The 17,676-nt window shown below is 51.2% G+C and overlaps 1 protein-coding gene across 4 annotated transcripts in view; it reads left to right on the forward strand.

The window, feature by feature from the left end:
* KIRREL3 (kirre like nephrin family adhesion molecule 3) overlaps positions 1 to 17,676 on the forward strand; it is a 368,481-nt gene that overhangs the window by 324,878 nt on the left and 25,927 nt on the right. The window lies entirely within an intron of this gene.

Here is a 17,676-nt window from a genome sequence, read left to right on the forward strand (position 1 = left end):
GGGCATTTATCTGTCAGCCACCCAAGCGATGGTGCTGCCCCACTTCTTCCCATCCCACGGCCAAACAGGGATCACAGCAAGTGCAGACCAAGCAAGTTCCACCCTCCCCTGCTGGGCTGAAGCCCAGGCTGCTGCCTGCCCAAATCACAGCTTTGTGAGTGGCAGCTGCAGCTCGGGACTTGAGCCCCACCATCCCCCTGGTCCTGCTGAGCCATGCTCAGAGCCATCTCACAGCATCCCCTGTCCTCACCTCCACCTGCTTCCCCCTGAGCACTGTTTGTTTGTTGGCTCAGTGAGGCAGGAAAGCCCTTGCTCAGTAAATACTGTTTTATCTCTGAACAGCAGCTCACTGTCGCTCATCAAATATTAATCCAAACTCAACTGCTTCTTAACGAGGTTTTCTTTGAAAGCACTGGGGCTCGAACACACCTGGTGGGAGGCAGTGTCCTGGCTTCCCCCTGGCTCTGCCCAGGGAAAGCAGAGGGACAACAACAGGGAAAAGCTCCCTGGTCTGGTTGCTCCTCCCTTCTCCACAGGATAGGCATTTCCCACCCAGCTTTAGGAAAACAAGTGGATGAAGAGCCCAAGTACCTTTGGTGTCTCAAAGGATCACACATGCCCAGGTCTGGGGTGTTTTGGCTGCTGGCCTTGGGGAAAAAAGTGGCAGAATTTTGTGGGTTCAGGTAGATACAGAAAAATTTCCCCTGATATCAAGGAGCTGTGAGAGACAAAGAGGACATCACAATGTGCATCATCTGTGCTTTGGCCTGCCTGCCTTACACTGTGCATTTTGGAGGCATTCCTCCATGGAGAAACATTTCCACACTTTGCTTGAACAAACCTGGGGAGAAGTTCAAACTCCACCGAGCTTTGCTGCTCTTTAGCCTTTGAGCCTTGTCTGTACCATTTGGGGACCTGCTGGCATCTCACCAGATTTATTCATGAGGTGCCTCAGTTCCCACAGGGGAGACGAGTTCTCCAAGAGCACGTGCCCCATGTCCTGCTGGAAATGGCTTGGAAGTTTGCTCCAACACTTGAACCAGGTCCCTCGTGGCTCAGCATTGCTTTGGTGCCTGGCAAATAGCAGGAAAAGCAGCAGAAATCTGGGAAAGCCTTATCAAAGGGAGGAGGAATGGAGGAGGGAATGAGCAGCTGGTCAGCCCTTGCTTGGCTTGGCAGAATCATTGCACTTTCCCTGCCCCAGTGGATGTGGCTGGATGGACCAACTCACTGCCAGGAGCACTTCCATCATCAGTCAGTCATGGGCTCAGCACACTGACTCAGCTTCTCCAAACAAATCCCAAGGAAAGAGCCAAGAGACATTCCCTGCCATCCCTGAGTGGTTGGTTATGGCAGAGGGGGAAGCCCAGAATGAAGGTCAGCAAGTCGTGGAATCACAGAATCAGTTAGGTTGGAAAAACCCTCTAAAATCATTGAGTCTAACTTTTACCCCTGCACTTCCAAGACCACCACTAATCCATGTCCCCAAGTGCCACATCCACACATCTTTTAAATTCCTCTAGGGATGGGAACTCCACCACTGTCCTGGCTGTGTGTTCAAATGTCTGACCCACGTTTTAGTGAAGAAATGTCTCCTAATATCTAATCTAAACCTCCCTTGATGAAATTTGAGGGTGTTTCCCCTTGTCCCATATCACTGATTCGCAAGGAGAATCCAGGGAATCCCATCCCTAATTCCTCACACTCACTTCCCAGGGATCAGACCTGTTCCCATGCCAGAGGTCTGCCCCCAGGGATACATCCTTAGCAGGAGAAAAGGGAAGGTGCAATAAAACTGCCTCCCACATCCAGGCAGTGAGGAGAGCTGGGCTCATGAATGGGTGCACCCTGTTCCATCCGAGCATGAGGAAGCCACATCTACAATAGAGCCAAGGAATTCAGGTCTTGGAGAAGGAGGAGCCATGGGAATTGTTTGCTGCTGCCAGGTTGCACGAGCAGAAGGAGAAATCACCCCAGACAGTAGGAGCAAGATGTTTCCGTTCCAGCTAGATCTCTGTTGCTTCTTTGCTTGGTCAGTCAAGCTTCGGGATGTGCATAGATCCCTGTTCCTGGGTGAAAGGCCAGGGAAGGGCATGTTTGGGGTTTAACAGATCCCTGTTCCTGGGTGAAAGGCCAGGGAAGGGCATGTTTGGGGTTTAACAGATCCCTGTTCCTGGGTGAAAGGCCAGGGAAGGGCATGTTTGGGGTTTAACACCCTTTCATGACACCAGAGTTGTCCCTACCTCTTCCAATCAGCTGAATATATTCACACATCCATAGGCTGTGAGGGCCAGAAGGGATTATTGGATCGTGGGAAGCTGATCAGAGATTCAGGGCAATGATTTCATTGGCAACTTCTGAGAGAGAAGTGGCAAATGATCCATTTAATGGACACTGCCTCCAGCCAAGCCAGAGCAGGGGCTGTTTTCCCTCTTCTGGCGCTATAAAACATGGATATATTTTAATATGCAATTCTGGTGGCTTTGAAAAGTGTCTCCTGGGGGCTGGTGTGTTTTTGTGTTCCTTGCTTTCCTCTGCCTGTTCCTGGAAGGCCCAGGATAAAAGTGACCAATCCCTCGTGCCTTGCATTGCCAGAGCTTCTGATCACCAAGTCCCCAACCAAACTTGCCAAGAGAGGAGGATCTGCCATATCAACTCTTATTAAATAACAGTCACACCTCTCTTAATATTTAAAAGGGACTGTCAAGGGTTTGAAATGCTGCAGGGCCCCGGTGGCTGCAGACAAGGTGTGAAGCCCGTGGGTGCACAGGCAGTTTTCTCCACGTTCATTGCACTCAATGTCCCGCTCACAGGAAAATCACCCAGACTTCTCCTCTGGGGACTGCACAGGGACCCTTTCAAGGCTGGTTTGGATGGGCCTTGGAGCAGCTTGGTCTGGTGGAAGGTGTTGGAATGAGACGAGCCTTAAGGTCCTTTCCTACCCAAACTGTTCTGGGGTTCTGTGGTCTGGGGCAGCCCGACAAGAGCTTCTGCAGGGTCTCAGGGGTCCCAGCTGCCCAGAAGGCTGCAGAGAGGTGAGGTGGGGAGCAGCTCATCAAGCATCTGGTCCAGACCAGAGGCATTTCGGCATCTTGAAACAGAATGGTCAGTTTAGTTTTGCTGCCATTTCTTGGCACGCTTTGGACTTTCTCCCCTTCAACCAGCTCCCTCCTCCAGTCCAGCTTGGGAAAGTTCTCCTTTCTGCCAGTGTGCAGTTTGTGTTGCCCTCCTCCCCCGCTCCCATCTGCTGCTCCCGCTGCAGTGGCCGAGGCTGCCGTCTGTCCAGCGGCAGGGCGCTGGGAGCCCATATGCTGTCCCTCGGCAGGGCTGTCACCTCTCTGCTGCCTCCCGCCGCCAAACGTGGCAGGGGAGGGAAGAGAAGCTGGAGTGGGGAAGGGGCCCGCAGGCATTTCACAGCAGTAACAGAATAAATCTAATTTATAGACATAGCAAAATGCAGCTAAAGCAGGAGTTGAAATAAATGCAAAACACACCGAGGTCTCAAGTTATCGGCACTGTAACATTTTTGCTGACTATCTCTGTTTTCCTGCCTGGGTTTGTCTTTGTAGCTTCCTCCTAGACAACTGGACCTTTGCTCTGAAGTGAAAATGAAAGCTGGGGGGAAAAAAATACCAGGAAATGAATTCTTCAGATCTCCTTCGTGATGCACCAGCCCCATCTGCCAGCTCCCTGTGACAGGGAGCGGAGCATGGCTGGGTGGCAGGTGGAGAGACGGGCTTTAAAAAAAAGGAAATAAAGTAAAATAAAAGGCACAACTATCCCTGCAGCTGGGAAGTGGGACTGGGCTGCTGGGGGGGGCTCTGCCAAGGCGCAGAACTCCAGGTGAGACTGGGAAGACAGGGTTGGAAGAGCCTTCACTCACCGAGGTGTGAGGACAGGGAGATTTGTCTTCCCATTCCCTGGCTTGTCAAGGTAATGGGAACAAGCGGGTGGGAGATGTTCGGAGGCAGCTTGAACTAATTAGGAGAGAGAATAGAGGGGAGAGAGTCTGATGGAGGGGGGAAAGGCAGGGGGAAGGAAAACGCTTTGTACTGGTGAGCACCATCCCTGACATAGAGATGATGAAAGGTACCAGAGCAGAGTGATGGAGCAGCCAGCCTGGGGCTGGATGGAGCCTCTCCCATGGTGGGGCTGCCAGAGGGGGCTGGGTGTCCCAGGAGAGCTCACAGAAACATGGGGTGCCCCATGGTGGTGCTCATCACCATCCCAGCCAGGACCACCGGCATCCCAGGAGTCACCAGCATCGTGAGTTTTCCAAACTCTGCTCCAGCCCTTTCCCAGTGTTAGAGTGAGCCTGTCTCCATCTCGTTTCCAGCAGACCTTGGGGTTGTGGCTGTGTTCTCCCAGCCTTGTCAGCCACCCCTCCTTCAAGACTTGCTCCTAGAGCTGGGAATGAGATTCAGAAGGGAGCATCATTGCCTCCTCTGGCCAGATCTCTTCTCCGTTTGCAGGAAGTGGCAGCTTTTTGTGCCTAATTTAGCAGTCTTTAATCTGAGTTATTCCGAACCACACTTGCCACTTCCTTCATGCGTTCCCGCAGGATGATGGGCTGATTTCACAGAACGAAAAGCCTTAAGCAAATCTTGTCACACAAGAAAATTGATTTTTCAAAACTGACTTTTACAAGATTACTGGTGGTTTTTTTCCCCCTCATCTTTCTTCTATATCGTTCCCTTCCAGTCTCACGAGGTGGCTTCAGATCTAAGGAAATTAAAGATGCTGTGACTAAATTGAAGATGTAAAAATGGGGAGAAAGAGGGGAAAAAAAGACACTCAGCACCTCCTCTGCTGCTGCCTCTGAAGGATACAGCTGCATGTGCTTGTGAAGGAGCAGAGCTGTCTCCTTGACCTCTCCCACTGCCATAACATCAATGCCATGTCACAGTAGAGTCCAAGGATTATGACAACACCTCACAGGCAACATCCCCTGATGGGCATTTCTTGGTGATCCCCAGCTAGATCATGGGGTTTTTTCATTCTCTCCCTCAAACTGTACATATTATTTTATCTTTTGGAATTAAAAAAACAGTTTCCCCCTGCTGCTCGGTTCAGAGACATCTCAATGTGTTTTGTTAAAAAAAAGAAGACAGAGGAATAGTTGCCTTGAAGTTGTTTCAGACAGCTTAAAATATGCTAAGCTTTTGTGTTTCTGCCACATAAATAATGAATCCTCTTACAGCTTCTGAGTCAGGAAAGACGTTGATTTAAGAGGCCTTCAGCTCTGTTTGAGGCTTTTCTGCCAGAAAGGGAGGAATGTGACCAGGGACAAGTGAGGCATGAAGGATGAAGCAGAGTGTGCAAGGAGGATGTGGGATAGGGACAGAGGTGGCCCCCACCACAGCCCTGCAGGAGCTGTTCTAAGGGATTTCACTCCTTGATTCCCTTTTTGCTCCTTTATTGCAGATTCTGGGGGCTAGAGGTGTGTTTAAATGGAGGACAAATCTGTAAGCATTTATTCTGTCACTGTCTCTGCCCCAGTAAACCAGAGGGGATTTGGTGGCTGCAGCAGCATCAGTTGTTGTTCATGTGACTCATTCCCCACGTGCCGCCCTTGGAGACGTCTCTGCCAACGAGCGGTCAGGAGAGCTGCAGAATGTAGGCCAGCAGGCATGGCAGGAGAATGGAAACCCAGCGGGTGCTGGTGTCCCACATCAAACGTAGTGGGCTCCACATGGCCTCCAGGACCGCGTGTCCTGGTGACTTCCCCAGTACCCATGACTGGGCACCGGCAGAGGCCTCATCCTGCCACACATCAGCTGCTGGAATGTGGATCCACTGCCAAGCTGGAGCTGGCAGGTCAGGCTGAGTTCATCAGGAAACAGCAAAAAGAGGAGAAGCAAGGGCCAAGCTGGCTCAGGCTGAGCTGGGGCAGGGGAGCCTTTCCTCCCCAAACCTGCGTGACAGTGGTAGCTGTGCCGAGGACGTGCTGTGCACCCTGAGCATCCTCTCCACCTGGCTTGGCACAACTGCTTGGGGCACACAGCACCTACCCTTGCACACCCCACCCCAGAGAGACCCCAAAGGAGTTCTGGGATTGGGGAGTAACCCTGTTCACTTCAGGTCTCAAAAATACCCTCAGCTTTCTGTTCCGCTCCAGAAGCTGCTGGCAAATATTAAATCAAAGACAAAAGGCAGGGTGTTGTCTCTGGGTTAGAAAGTTGTTTGTAAAGCATCAACCAGCATTTATTGCTTAGCTGTACTTTGTTACTGAAGTGGGTAGTGAAGAACTTCATGGTTGCTACTTTGGGAGATGTCTTTTTTGTTTGTTTGTTTTAATACTGTTTCATGCTGTTCTATGGAGAGGTTGATAGATAATCACAGAGCTCTTTGGGTCAGTCTGTTGTACCAGGACAGAACCACACTGGGTTGCTTTCCCATGACATGGCTGAGAAGGGCAGAGCAGGGTATCAAGGGCATTCCAGAGGCTTGCAAGAGAAGAGGGACTTGACCATAATTTTGGGGATGGATGGATGGATGGATGGATAAATGGATGGATAAATGGATGGATGGATGGATGGATGGATGGATGGATGGATGGATGGATGGATGGATGGATAAATGGATGGATGGATGATGGATGGATGGATGGATGGATGGATGGATGGATGGATGGATGGATGGATGGATGGATGGATAAGGGAGCTGAGGTTGTTTCATCTGACAAAAATGAGGCTCAGGAGAGACCTTATTGTTCTCTACAGCTGCCTGAAAGGAGGTTGTAGTGAGGTGAGGGTTGGTTTCTTGTCTCAAGTAAGGAGTAATAGAATAAGAAGAAACAGCCTCATGTTGCACCAGCAGAGGTGTATATTGGATGTTAGGAACCATTTCTTCCCCAGAAAGGTTGAACTGCCCTGGCACAGTCTCCCCAGGGCAATGGTGGAGTCCCCATCCCTGGAGGGGTTTAGAAGGAGTGTAGCTGTGGCACTTGGGGACACGGGTTAGTGGTGGCCTTGGCAGTGCCAAGTAACTCCCAGACTCGATGATCTTGGAGGTCTTTTCCAAACTGAGGAATTCTGTGATTCCATGGATGAATTTCATACTGAAACGATTAACAGATCTTTTGGTGAGCTCCTAGCTTTATTCTACTCCCCTGTGAGCTGTCTGTGTTTGCATGAGCACGAGGGAACAGACTTTGGATATTTATTATTCCTCCTCATGACTTGCCAGATCCCCAAGCCACTCACACTCCAGCCAGCAGAAATCCAAGTTCCTTACACAGAAATCCCTGCCCTTGGCATCTTCTGTGAGGAGATTCCCTCAAAATGAGGGCTCAGCCGATCTCACCCGGGTGACTCAGCTGCCTCTCCTGATAACCCTAAGGTGAACCTGATATCCTGTTGATAATGCTAATGTGAACCATCTGATCTAGACACAGTTGAGCCCTGAATAATTAACTGTTCTGGCAGGGCAGGTCAGGGAACCTGCCAGAGAAGGAGCTGTGCCTCACACCAACCTGAGGACACGCCAGGAGTCAGACAGAGCACAAGAGATGGGAGCAGTGGCTGTCATAGGGAAGGAGGGGCTTTAGGGGCACTGCTGGGGCTGAAAAGTCAGACAGAGCCGGCTCAGGCTGGTGGGCACCATTTTTGGTGGCCCAAAGTATTGCCTGGGCTGTTTGACATGTCCATGGTTGGCCACCATCCTTGAAGAGTTGATACAAACTTGGCCCGAGGTCTGTCTCCTCCTGGTACGCCAGAGAGAGGGCAGACCCTCTCATGCTACAGAGATCAAACCACAAAGCCCTTGAAAACATCCCAAACTCAGAACCAGGTCAAAGCCTCAGAGGAGCTTTAGGAGCCAGCCAAGAAAAAGAAAATCCTTGGAGAAGACCCAGACACCCAGCAACTCTCTCTTGCATGAGTTCCATGTGCAGAAAGGCACATGCCTGCTGTGCCAATCATTTCTGCCCTGAAATGTGTGGATTTGGCAGCTCCAGTGATCTGGAACGTGAGGTCCCAGCCCAGCACCACTTTCAAGATCCCCAAGCAGCAGCTTTCTTATGCTGATGAAGACCTGTGAGTTGCTGTCTCCATTCACCATTGTCTTTTTCCTGCCAATCTCAAAGGAATTGCACATCGAGGTGTAAAGTTGCAAAGGCCTCAAGCACAGGTGGAAAATAAAAACTGGAATAGAGGGAAAGGCAAGTTCGAGCAGCTTCACAGCACCAGGATTCACTTTGCACTGAGGGGGAGGATAAACACAGCAGAGAATTAGCTATTCAAGATGCCAGCATCCATAAATCTGGCTAAAGACATTCTGCTACGGGGGTGGAGTGGGGTAGGAAGACCCCAGAAAGGACTAATCCTGTTAAACGATTTGAGAAAACACAAACCACGTGATGAAATTGGATTACCCAAAATAATAGTTAAGCTATTAGTCATGTCTATTGTGTGGCGGGGTAAGTCAAGATGATGTAGGCAGGAAAAATGAAATGCAGCATCACTGCCAAAGGGGCAGAAAAGTCCCCGAGGAGAGGTGACACCTCCAAGCTCATCCAGGACTGGGGGTGACTCACACCCCCAGTATTTCCCCAGGATAAGCAGTTTTGGCAGCTGGCTGTCATAGTCTGAATGGTTTTAAACTTTCTCTGCATACATTGAAATGAGGAAGTTAATGTTCACAATTTAACTTGGGGGGAGAAGTACAATTTTCCTATGATTCCATGACTCTGGGGCCAAAGATTCTTAAATCTAAAGTCCCTCTTCTTAGAGGGAAAAGGAGTTCTTGTGAAAGAAGATGAATCTGTGACAGGGGAGGGGCAGAAAAACATCCATAGTGGCAAGAGAAGTGCCAAACAGGGATTAATGGGGACAGGTTTGGTGCCCAGCCCTGTCATGTGATGGGGTGGAGGAGGAGGGGGGATTTTAAACTGCAGGATTAAAACAGCACATCTAAAGTGTCTGCATTTTGTTTTGATGTGTCACGAAAACAGCTCAATTTGCAGAAGGAATCATCCAGTCCATGAAGTTTGATGCTTTCCCTTTGAAACAGTAACAGCTTTCCCAGCTTTTTCCAGTAACAGCCTCTCTGGTTGCCTTCCAGGGGAGGGACGAGGGTCCTTTCCAGCCCCTGGTGCAGGGAAGGAGCCAGGGGTACACAGTGGGATGGGCTTTGACGACCCCTCCATCTTGGTTTGAAAAGACAGGTGGCTGCTAAGGAAGGCAGGAGCCTTCCTTGAAATGGAAAATGTAAACCCCCTCCCTCCAAATTATGATAATTTTTAAATTAAGGGGCTCTCAGGCAAAGATATGGGAGCAGCAATAACAGTTCTTTACTAGGAAAATTAAGAATACAAATGCAATAGTACAAACAAACAAAAACCCCACGGCCAGAGTCAGAGCAGGCCCTGGCACGCTGTGGGTCAGGCTGGTGGCAGCAGTGCCATTCCATGGTGGCTCAGCCCTCCTGCAGGGCCAGCTGTGCTTCTGCTGGAGCAGGGATCCTGCACAAGGCTGGAGTTTTCCTCTGCAGCTCCAGGGCTGCTGGAGATGGGCCTGCTCTCCCTCTGGCAATGCAGGGCAGGAGAAAGCTGCTCCTCTGGGAATGCAGGGGGCAAAGGCTGCTGTGCTGTTCCAGGCTCAGATTGTATCCAGGTAGGAATGCTTGGCTCCTGCCCTGGGCAGAGCATCTCCCATGGGATGATGGAATTTGATCAGCCATGCAGGGACACTCCCTGGCCATGGACAGCAGAGATCTCCTGGAGGGAGGATGGGGTTTGGGAGAGATAAAGAAACTGCCCCATGAGCAGCAGAGAACTGCCCCGGCTCTGACAGATGGTGAATAGAATCCCCCAAACCATATCTTACAACCCAGGACACCCTCCCTGCTGCTAAATCCAGCATCCGTAATCCTCGTGGGCCTGCTCCACCCATGGGTGCATGTGCGCTTTTGAGCAGGGTTTATTCCCCGCCGTGCCCTGGCCAGGCCCTGCCCTGGGCCCCGAGGCCCCTCGGTGTCTCTGGAGCTCTGTGCAGCCCAGCTGCAGCCCCAGCGGTGCTGGTCCATTGATTACCTGCACGGCTCATCAGCCCTCTGCAATATTCCTCACGGTTGATCAGTCAAGTCATTGACAAGTTAACAGCTTTGTTTACTTCTCCCTCTCGCTTCTGCAGCCAATTTGTTCCGATCACTGTGCTCAGAGAAAGGCTGTTTTGATTGGTTTTTCACCCAAAATGAACCGTGCTGGGTGCATGGACTGGTGACATGGCTTTAATTGTGTCATCTGGGAGAGAGAAACCTTCTCACCCTACTTATTTCAGGTTCCTGTGCCTTGGGCAGCACAGACCTGACCCCAGGGTGTCCCTGATAATCTCTCCTCCAGTACCCCAATCCTCTCCTCAGGGCTGAACTCTCATTGAGCATCTTCAGGTGTGATTTGGGGAGCTCTACGTAGCCCCTCATGGATTTTTCCCACCCACGGGACCTGCTGATGGCGAGGAGGAGAAGCAAAACCCAGGCACTGCCCTTGAAGCCTGCAGCTGATGAGCAATCAGGCTCATCCCAGCCTCCTGGCTTGGCAGGATTGGGAACACTGGAGCCAAGATGAGAGGAAAATCAAGCCAGAATTTTCCTCTGCAGTGAGGTGTTATTATTATCATCAAAATCCTGGAGTGTTTAAAAACAATCCAAACCCAGTAGCGACAACTGGTGCATCGTGGTGAGTGCAATCAGACACTAAACATGTCCTTGTCAGGGGTAAAAGTCTGAAATTTGGGCAAAGGTTGCAATCCTTCTCCTTGTTTATTTGTTTATTTAAAATTAAAAAAAAATTTAAAAGGGAAAAAAATAGGCAGGAGGAGATGAGCAAAGCTGGCATCTCTGCATCTGAGCTGTGGCGTTTCCACCATTAGAACTCGAGGTTCACTTTGTGGTGGAGCCAAGATCCCTAAATTGGGATAGAGAGGTTTGGGAAGAGGTGATCACTGCAGAGCTGTGTGTGCATGGAGGTCTGTCAGGATGGGAACTGGAGGCTTGGAAACATTTCGTTGAGTATGATACACAAGGAAATACCTTTCCATGTGCTTTCTTCCCCTGTAGTCAGCACAGGTGAGGCCACATCTCAAATCCTGTGTCCAGTTTTGAGCCACTCACTACAAAAAAAGACATTGAGGGGCTGGGGCATGTCCAGAGAAGGGAACAGAGCTGGGAAGGAGCTGGAGCCCCAGGAGAGGCTGAGGGAGTTGGGAAAGGGGCTCAGCCTAGGGAAAAGGAGGCTCAGGGGGGACCTTCTGGCTCTGCACAACTCCTGACAGGAGGGGACAGCGGGGGGGGGTCGGGCTCTGCTCCAGGGAACAGGGACAGGACAAGAGGAAATGGCCTCAAGTTGTCCTGGGTCAGGTTTAGGTTGGATATTAGAGAAGATTTTTTTATGGAAGGGGTTGTCAGGCATCGGCACGGGCTGCCCAGGGCACTGGTGGCATCACCATCCCTGGAGGTGTCAAAATAACCGTGTGGTTGTGGTGCTTAGGGACACGGGTTAGTGGAACCTTGGCGCTGCTGGGTCGGCAGCTGGACTGATGATCTCAGAGCTCCTTTCCAACCTGAACGATTCCCTGGCTCTGTGGTTCCACACCCCAGACCCCGTGCTCAAGGGCCAGCCAAGCCTCAGCCAGAATCCCCAGGGCTCTGAGCTGGATGAAACTAAAGCTGGAAGGTGCAGCCGTGTAATTCAGATGGGGAGAGGTTACCCAGGGCCTGCTGCTGATAAATGAACCACGCTCAGAGGGGGAGGTGGAGCAGCCACACGAGCCCCACACGTCTTCATTAGGCAGGGAGAAGAAGAACAGCCCCATACATCACCATTATGAAAATTTACCCGTAATAAAGAAATAATTTGTGCGATGCATCACGCCGGAGCCGCGTGGGGGGTACCGTGACACGCTCGGGCTGGGAACCTCGCTCCATCATTTCTCACAAGGCTGGCACTAGCAGGAGCCATCCATTGTCCCTGTCCCCTTTGGACCTCCAAAGGATGCCAGAATGTCATCCTCCAAACATCCATCCTGTGGAGGATACCAAGGCTCTGGGGCCTCGGGGCATTTGGGGTGGTGCTCAGGGCATCCCGCTGGGGACAGCTCTCCTGTGAGGGTGAGGGGAGGGGACTGTCACATCACACCCTAGGAACTGAAGGTACTGCTGGCAATAAAGCAACAAAACCCATTCTCTGAGCAATTTGTAGCAATTAATAGCCATTCCCTGGAATGAAATGTTAATTAATTCTTTCCCTGAGCCATGCATTTATTTAAGGTATTTGTGGGTGTTCTTGGTACTTTTATTAAGCAATTAAAATGCGTCCAAGAAAATATTTATCCATTTTAAGTAATTCTTAGTAAACACGATTTATATGGCAAGCAACCACTTTATTTTGCATTGTTAATTAAAACCGACAACACACTCCACTTCCCCGGGTTATTCGCCACCAGAGCAGCCGTGCTGCCAGGAGTGCTGGTTCAGAGCTGCTGGCAGCTCCAAAATCCTCCCTCAGAACCTGCAGGGTGGATTTGTGCAGTGCTTGGTGGGGCATTTCAGAGCCCCAGCAGCCCCATGTTAACCCCCAGGAGTCCCTGTGCCGCTGTAAGGAACCGTGGTCTGATGAAGACCTTTCTAAAGAAGATTTTGTAGAGTCCTACAGCTTTCCCAGGGCTGGGAAGTCAGTAGCTTGTTCCCACTTGTTCCCACGCTGGGTGTTGAAGGATTACAAGCCCTTGTAGGGCAGACAGAGGGAGGTGTTTGTTCGGGTGAGCGTGGGCAGGGATGAAGTGCTTGTTACAATGCTCCTCCACAGACTGACACCCTGTGGGGTTTGCTGTGCTCTCACTGGGAGCATGGGGAACTCTGCGGGGGCTCCACCAGCCTGGGAGCCCAGCCAGAAACAGGATTCATGCGAAAAAGGGATGGAACTGCCAGGTAAAAACCCTTGTGCAGAAGGAGACGCAGCTCAGCATCCCTCCGAGAGCCCGGGAAGAGGCACAGGTGTGTCATCCCAGCTTTTGGCAGGTTTCCTTCACAAACCAGAGCAGAAGAGGAAAAAACACTAAGACATGAAAGCCAAAACAAAGCCTTGTTGTCCTAAACCTCCATTGTTTAGGAGCTGACAAATCCCAAACTGTCCTCTCTTATTTGCTTGTGTGTACTCTTAGCTGGGAAGCAATCGATGGAGTCAGAAAAATGCTATTTCCCTGAAGAATGTCTCCTTAGAAAAGTTCTTCCCTCCCTCTTCAGTGTTAAAAGGACCCACTGCAGGTATTCTATTTTTTGTTCATTCTTTAATCACTGGTTTTCAGTGCTGACTGTAATAACCCCTTTGAAACTTGGATCAAAATATCTCTTTCCTGGTTGAAATTTGTTTTCTTCCATCACCCGAGCAAATTCAATTTGCAGAAGATACTGAATTGGGAGGCACCTGGTACTCCCTCCAGAGAGGCCAGAGGAAAACAAAAGCACATTAGAAATATGAGAAAGGAAACAACAGAATGAAACCCAGCCCACAGGGGAAGAAATGCCCATCTGGGGACACAGACTGAGATGGTGCTTGGTGAAAAGAAATGAAGATGAGAAAATCTTCACGTCTGCCCTGGAGCCAGACTGGGAGAGCTGGGGGTGTCCAGCCTGGAGAAGACAAGGCCCCAGGGAGAGCTCAGATCCCCTGCCAGTGCCTAAAGGGGTTCCAGGAGAGCTGGAGAGGGACTGGGGACAAGGCATGGAGGGACAGGACACAGGGAATGGCTCCCAGTGCCAGAGGGCAGAGATGGATGGGATATTGGGAATTAGGAATTGTTCCCTGTGAGGGTGGGCAGGCCCTGGCACAGGGTGCCCAGAGCAGCTGTGGCTGCCCCTGGATCCCTGGCAGTGCCCAAGGCCAGGCTGGATGGGGCTTGGAGCAGCCTGGGACAGTGGAAGGTGTCCCTGCCCATGGGACAAGATGGGCTTTAGGGTCCCTTCCAACCCAAACCCCTCTGGGATTATGATTCTATGATCTGCATTGGTCATAGGACATGGGATGGCGGGAGCAGGGTGAATTTGGAGCTGGGTACTCCCAAGGTGCCTGTCAGTGGTAGAGGGCAGGAAATGAAGACACCCCAAAGTCGCCCTGTGGGGGCTGCCTGGGAGGCACAAGGGCACTGGGATAGGTCCCACGGCATCCCCTCTGCCTGTGCTGCCCTTCAGCCTGGAGAGCCCAAGGGAGTCACAGAAACAGGTCCTGTGGGCAGGATCCCCACAGACAGACCTTCACCCCTCTCCTGGCACAGGGGAGCCCCCCTGCCCAGCCCTGCCCCTGCAGTGGAGTCTGGCCAAGGGTGAAAATCACCACGAGCAGTGACAGGTGAGTTAGTGGCCAAGTCATCCCAGGAGAGACTAAAGCAGGTGAATTTATATAGTCTGGAAAAGACCCTGAGTGACACATTTCCAATCTATAAATACCTTCAAGGGAGCAAGGTAAATGAAAGGAGCCCCTGATCTCCAGGCTGGCAGGACCAGCAGCACTGGCTGGGAGCCAGGCTTGGTGCAGGCTATGGAGACAGGAGGAAGAAATCACAGAGAGCCACAGCAGTGGATGGGGCTGCAGGAGCATCCTCCTCTCTTCTCTGCTCCTTTTTATTCAGGTTCTGTTTATAAATAACTGAATGGTTAATAGGTGAGCAAGGCACGTTATGGGCTCGTTAATACCCTCAGTAAGTTGCCTTCTGGCTGCCCACAAGCTCATCACAGGAAACTTTACAAGAGTGTTATCAGCTGCCATTATTAAAAACCAATTTGACATTATAAAAGATCCATACTGCTCATTCAGCCACATTGATTTAGCCATGTTAAGCCTTGGAAAACTGGAGCAAGAACCTTGATCCCTGCTGAAGCACAAAAAATTGGTGTTTGTGACACATCAGGAAATCCAGTTTTGCAGCAGCGGTGGGTTTTGAATAAATCCATAAAGCACCATGCCACGGTTGTTGGGAGGTGTTTTCCCAACAAGCTGCGATGTCAAACAGCTCTTGGAAACCTTGTTCTCTCTTTTGCAACATCCAGAAGGATCTCATCTGAGCTCTGCCCAGCTCAAACCCACCTCCAGACACTTCTCCATCTGGTTCCAATTCCTGGTGCTCTCCAGGAATGCTGGGAGGATGAACTGCAGGCAGGTGCAAGGACATGACCCCACAAGTCACTTTTATCCTCATCTTGAAGCCTCCTTCCTGTCCTTTGCACAGCAGGGAGGATGGATTTGTGCAAAATAACCAGGGAAGTGCCTGGCACAAGAGAAGTTCTGGATTGTCCCAAAAGTTTGGTGCCACACCCTGTCCCATTGACTGATGAAAAGAATGGCTTCATGTGCCTGCTGCCTCCTCTGAGCACCTGAGGAGCAGAACAAGACCCTCCAGAGGCTGGAAAACTGCTCGTGGCTGGGAATCTCTACAGGGACAAAGTTGTAAAAGGAGCTTAATGGAGCAGAAATATTCCTGACAAAGACCATGGGGCATTTCCCCATTTACCAGCTGGAGTTTCCCTATCACTCTAGCTTTGTGCCTTTCCTTCCTTCCTTCCTTCCTTCCTTCCTTCCTTCCTTCCTTCCTTCCTTCCTTCCTTCCTTCCTTCCTTCCTTCCTTCCTTCCTTCCTTCCTTCCTTCCTTCCTTCCTTCCTTCCTTCCTTCCTTCCTTCCTTCCTTCCTTCCTTCCTTCCTTCCTTCCTCCCTCCCTCCCTCCCTCCCTCCCTCCCTGCCTCCCTGCCTCCCTCCCTCCCTCCCTCCCTCCCTCCCTCTTTTCTTTCATCCATCTGCAGTTCCTGACATTCAGGCCTTTTTGGACCAGCAAACCGAACAGGAGATGTCAGGAGCGTCTCCTCTCCGTCCCACAAGCTGTGCTAAGCTTTGGGCACGAGGTGCCAGACCTGTGGCAGATGGCCCTGTCCCTTTGCTGCCCCATCCCCAAGGAACCAGCTGCTGCCCCAGCGCTGGCAGATGCCTCCCACAGCGGGCTCCCGTGCAGGGAGGCAGCAGGGCAAGGCGGATCCGCGGGGAGGCAGGGAAGCAGGATGCTGAGGTCAGCCTTGCAGGCTAACCCCGAACAAAACGCTTGGCTTGGGCTGCAATTCCCTCTGGGAGGAGAAAGGCATCACCAAAGCACCACTGCCCATTCAGACCTTCAGAGCAGCACCTGGAAGGCTCCGTTTGTGCAGGTTTTTCCATCCAGAACCTCCCTCATTAACACACAACGTGCAGCCCTAGAAATAAAACCGGTGTCTCCTGATTAATTATTGGAGGGGGAGGCGAGGGAGGCAGGGGAGGGAAGCTGAAATGGCCAGTCAGCATCTGTTAGAAATGTGAAGATAAATGGAAGGTGAGGGCAGGTCAGTGCATACAAATCACTCCCATCCACTGGGGAACACCTCTCAGAGTGCTGTGTCACCACGGGGGAGGCTGAGCAGGTCACTGGCAGGAGGCACTGAGGTTCACAGTAGCAGGTGCTCGGGGAATTGGCTCTGGCAGCACCCAGGATGTTCTCCAGCCTGCCATGGACCAGCATTCTGCTCTCTCTCCAGCCCCGCTGAGGCACGTCAGTGCCTGTGGACCTTCAGCAGGAGCTCCCTGCAACTCCAGTTGTCCTTGGCTGCCTTTGGGGCAGCATTGAAGCAGTGGGGAGCCATGGCAGAGTGACAGGAACAAGCAGAGGGAGGCAGGAGACTGCTGGGAGGACCAGGAGCAGATGCTGCTTGCCTTGAAGGGGACAGCTTTCCCCAAACCACCCCACCGACCCCGTGTGGGGAGCAGCCTCAGCGGCTCCTTCCTCTCTCCAGAGCCAGTTCCCAGTGCCTGCATCTTTCCCAACCCATCCAGCACAACCAAAGGGCAGCCCCAAAACAACAAGGCAGAGACTCCTCAGGGAAACCCTCTTCCCTCCAATTTACCTGTCAGTTGTTTGGGGAGGATTATTATATGTTTTTTTCCAGGCTTTTTTTCCCTTCCCCAAAGAGTGGCTGGAGTTTTGCACCGCCTGACAGCATCTCCCGCCTTTCCCACCCGTTCCCGAGTGGCAGGTTGCCAGATGGTGCCCCATTAGGTCACATTTGCTCATTGTTTGGCAAACAGGGCTTAATTCAAGTGCTGAGTTGACAGCTTGTTCTCCAAGACAATTTGCAAGTTGCAGTGTTGCAAATGCCAGCTTGGCTTTTCGGGAAATGTTATTTCAGCTGCCTTAAAGGGATAAAGTTCTCTTTGACTGGGAAAAAAAAAAAAAAAAAGAAAAGGAAGAAAAGGGCCAAAGCAGAGGGCAGCAGAAAAATGTTTTTAGTGGTTTTGATGTGGAAGGACCAGCAGTGTTGTTGGCAAACGTTCAGGAAGGGACTGTCATTCCCCATCAAGTAGAGACCCTCCATGTCCCATTCCTCCCATCACTGAGGTCCTTCACAATCCTAAAAAATGAGGTCTATTCCCAGTGAAACAGGGTAATAGAATTTTGGTTTCTTTTGGAAAGGTTTCTGTAGGGGTACACATACACATCTCTGTGATGGCTCCTCTCCAAAACCTGTGGCTGTAGTCCCTAAATCCCCTGGGAAGGGGATGATGCTGAAAACAAGTTCATGTCCCTTCTGAAGTCAGGGGCATTCTGGGTGTGCTGTCCCCAGCACTGTGACAGCTACACGTGGACATGGCAAGAGACACAAAACAG

The sequence above is a fragment of the Motacilla alba genome, chromosome 24 (assembly GCF_015832195.1).
Source record: "Motacilla alba alba isolate MOTALB_02 chromosome 24, Motacilla_alba_V1.0_pri, whole genome shotgun sequence".
NCBI lineage: Eukaryota > Metazoa > Chordata > Aves > Passeriformes > Motacillidae > Motacilla > Motacilla alba.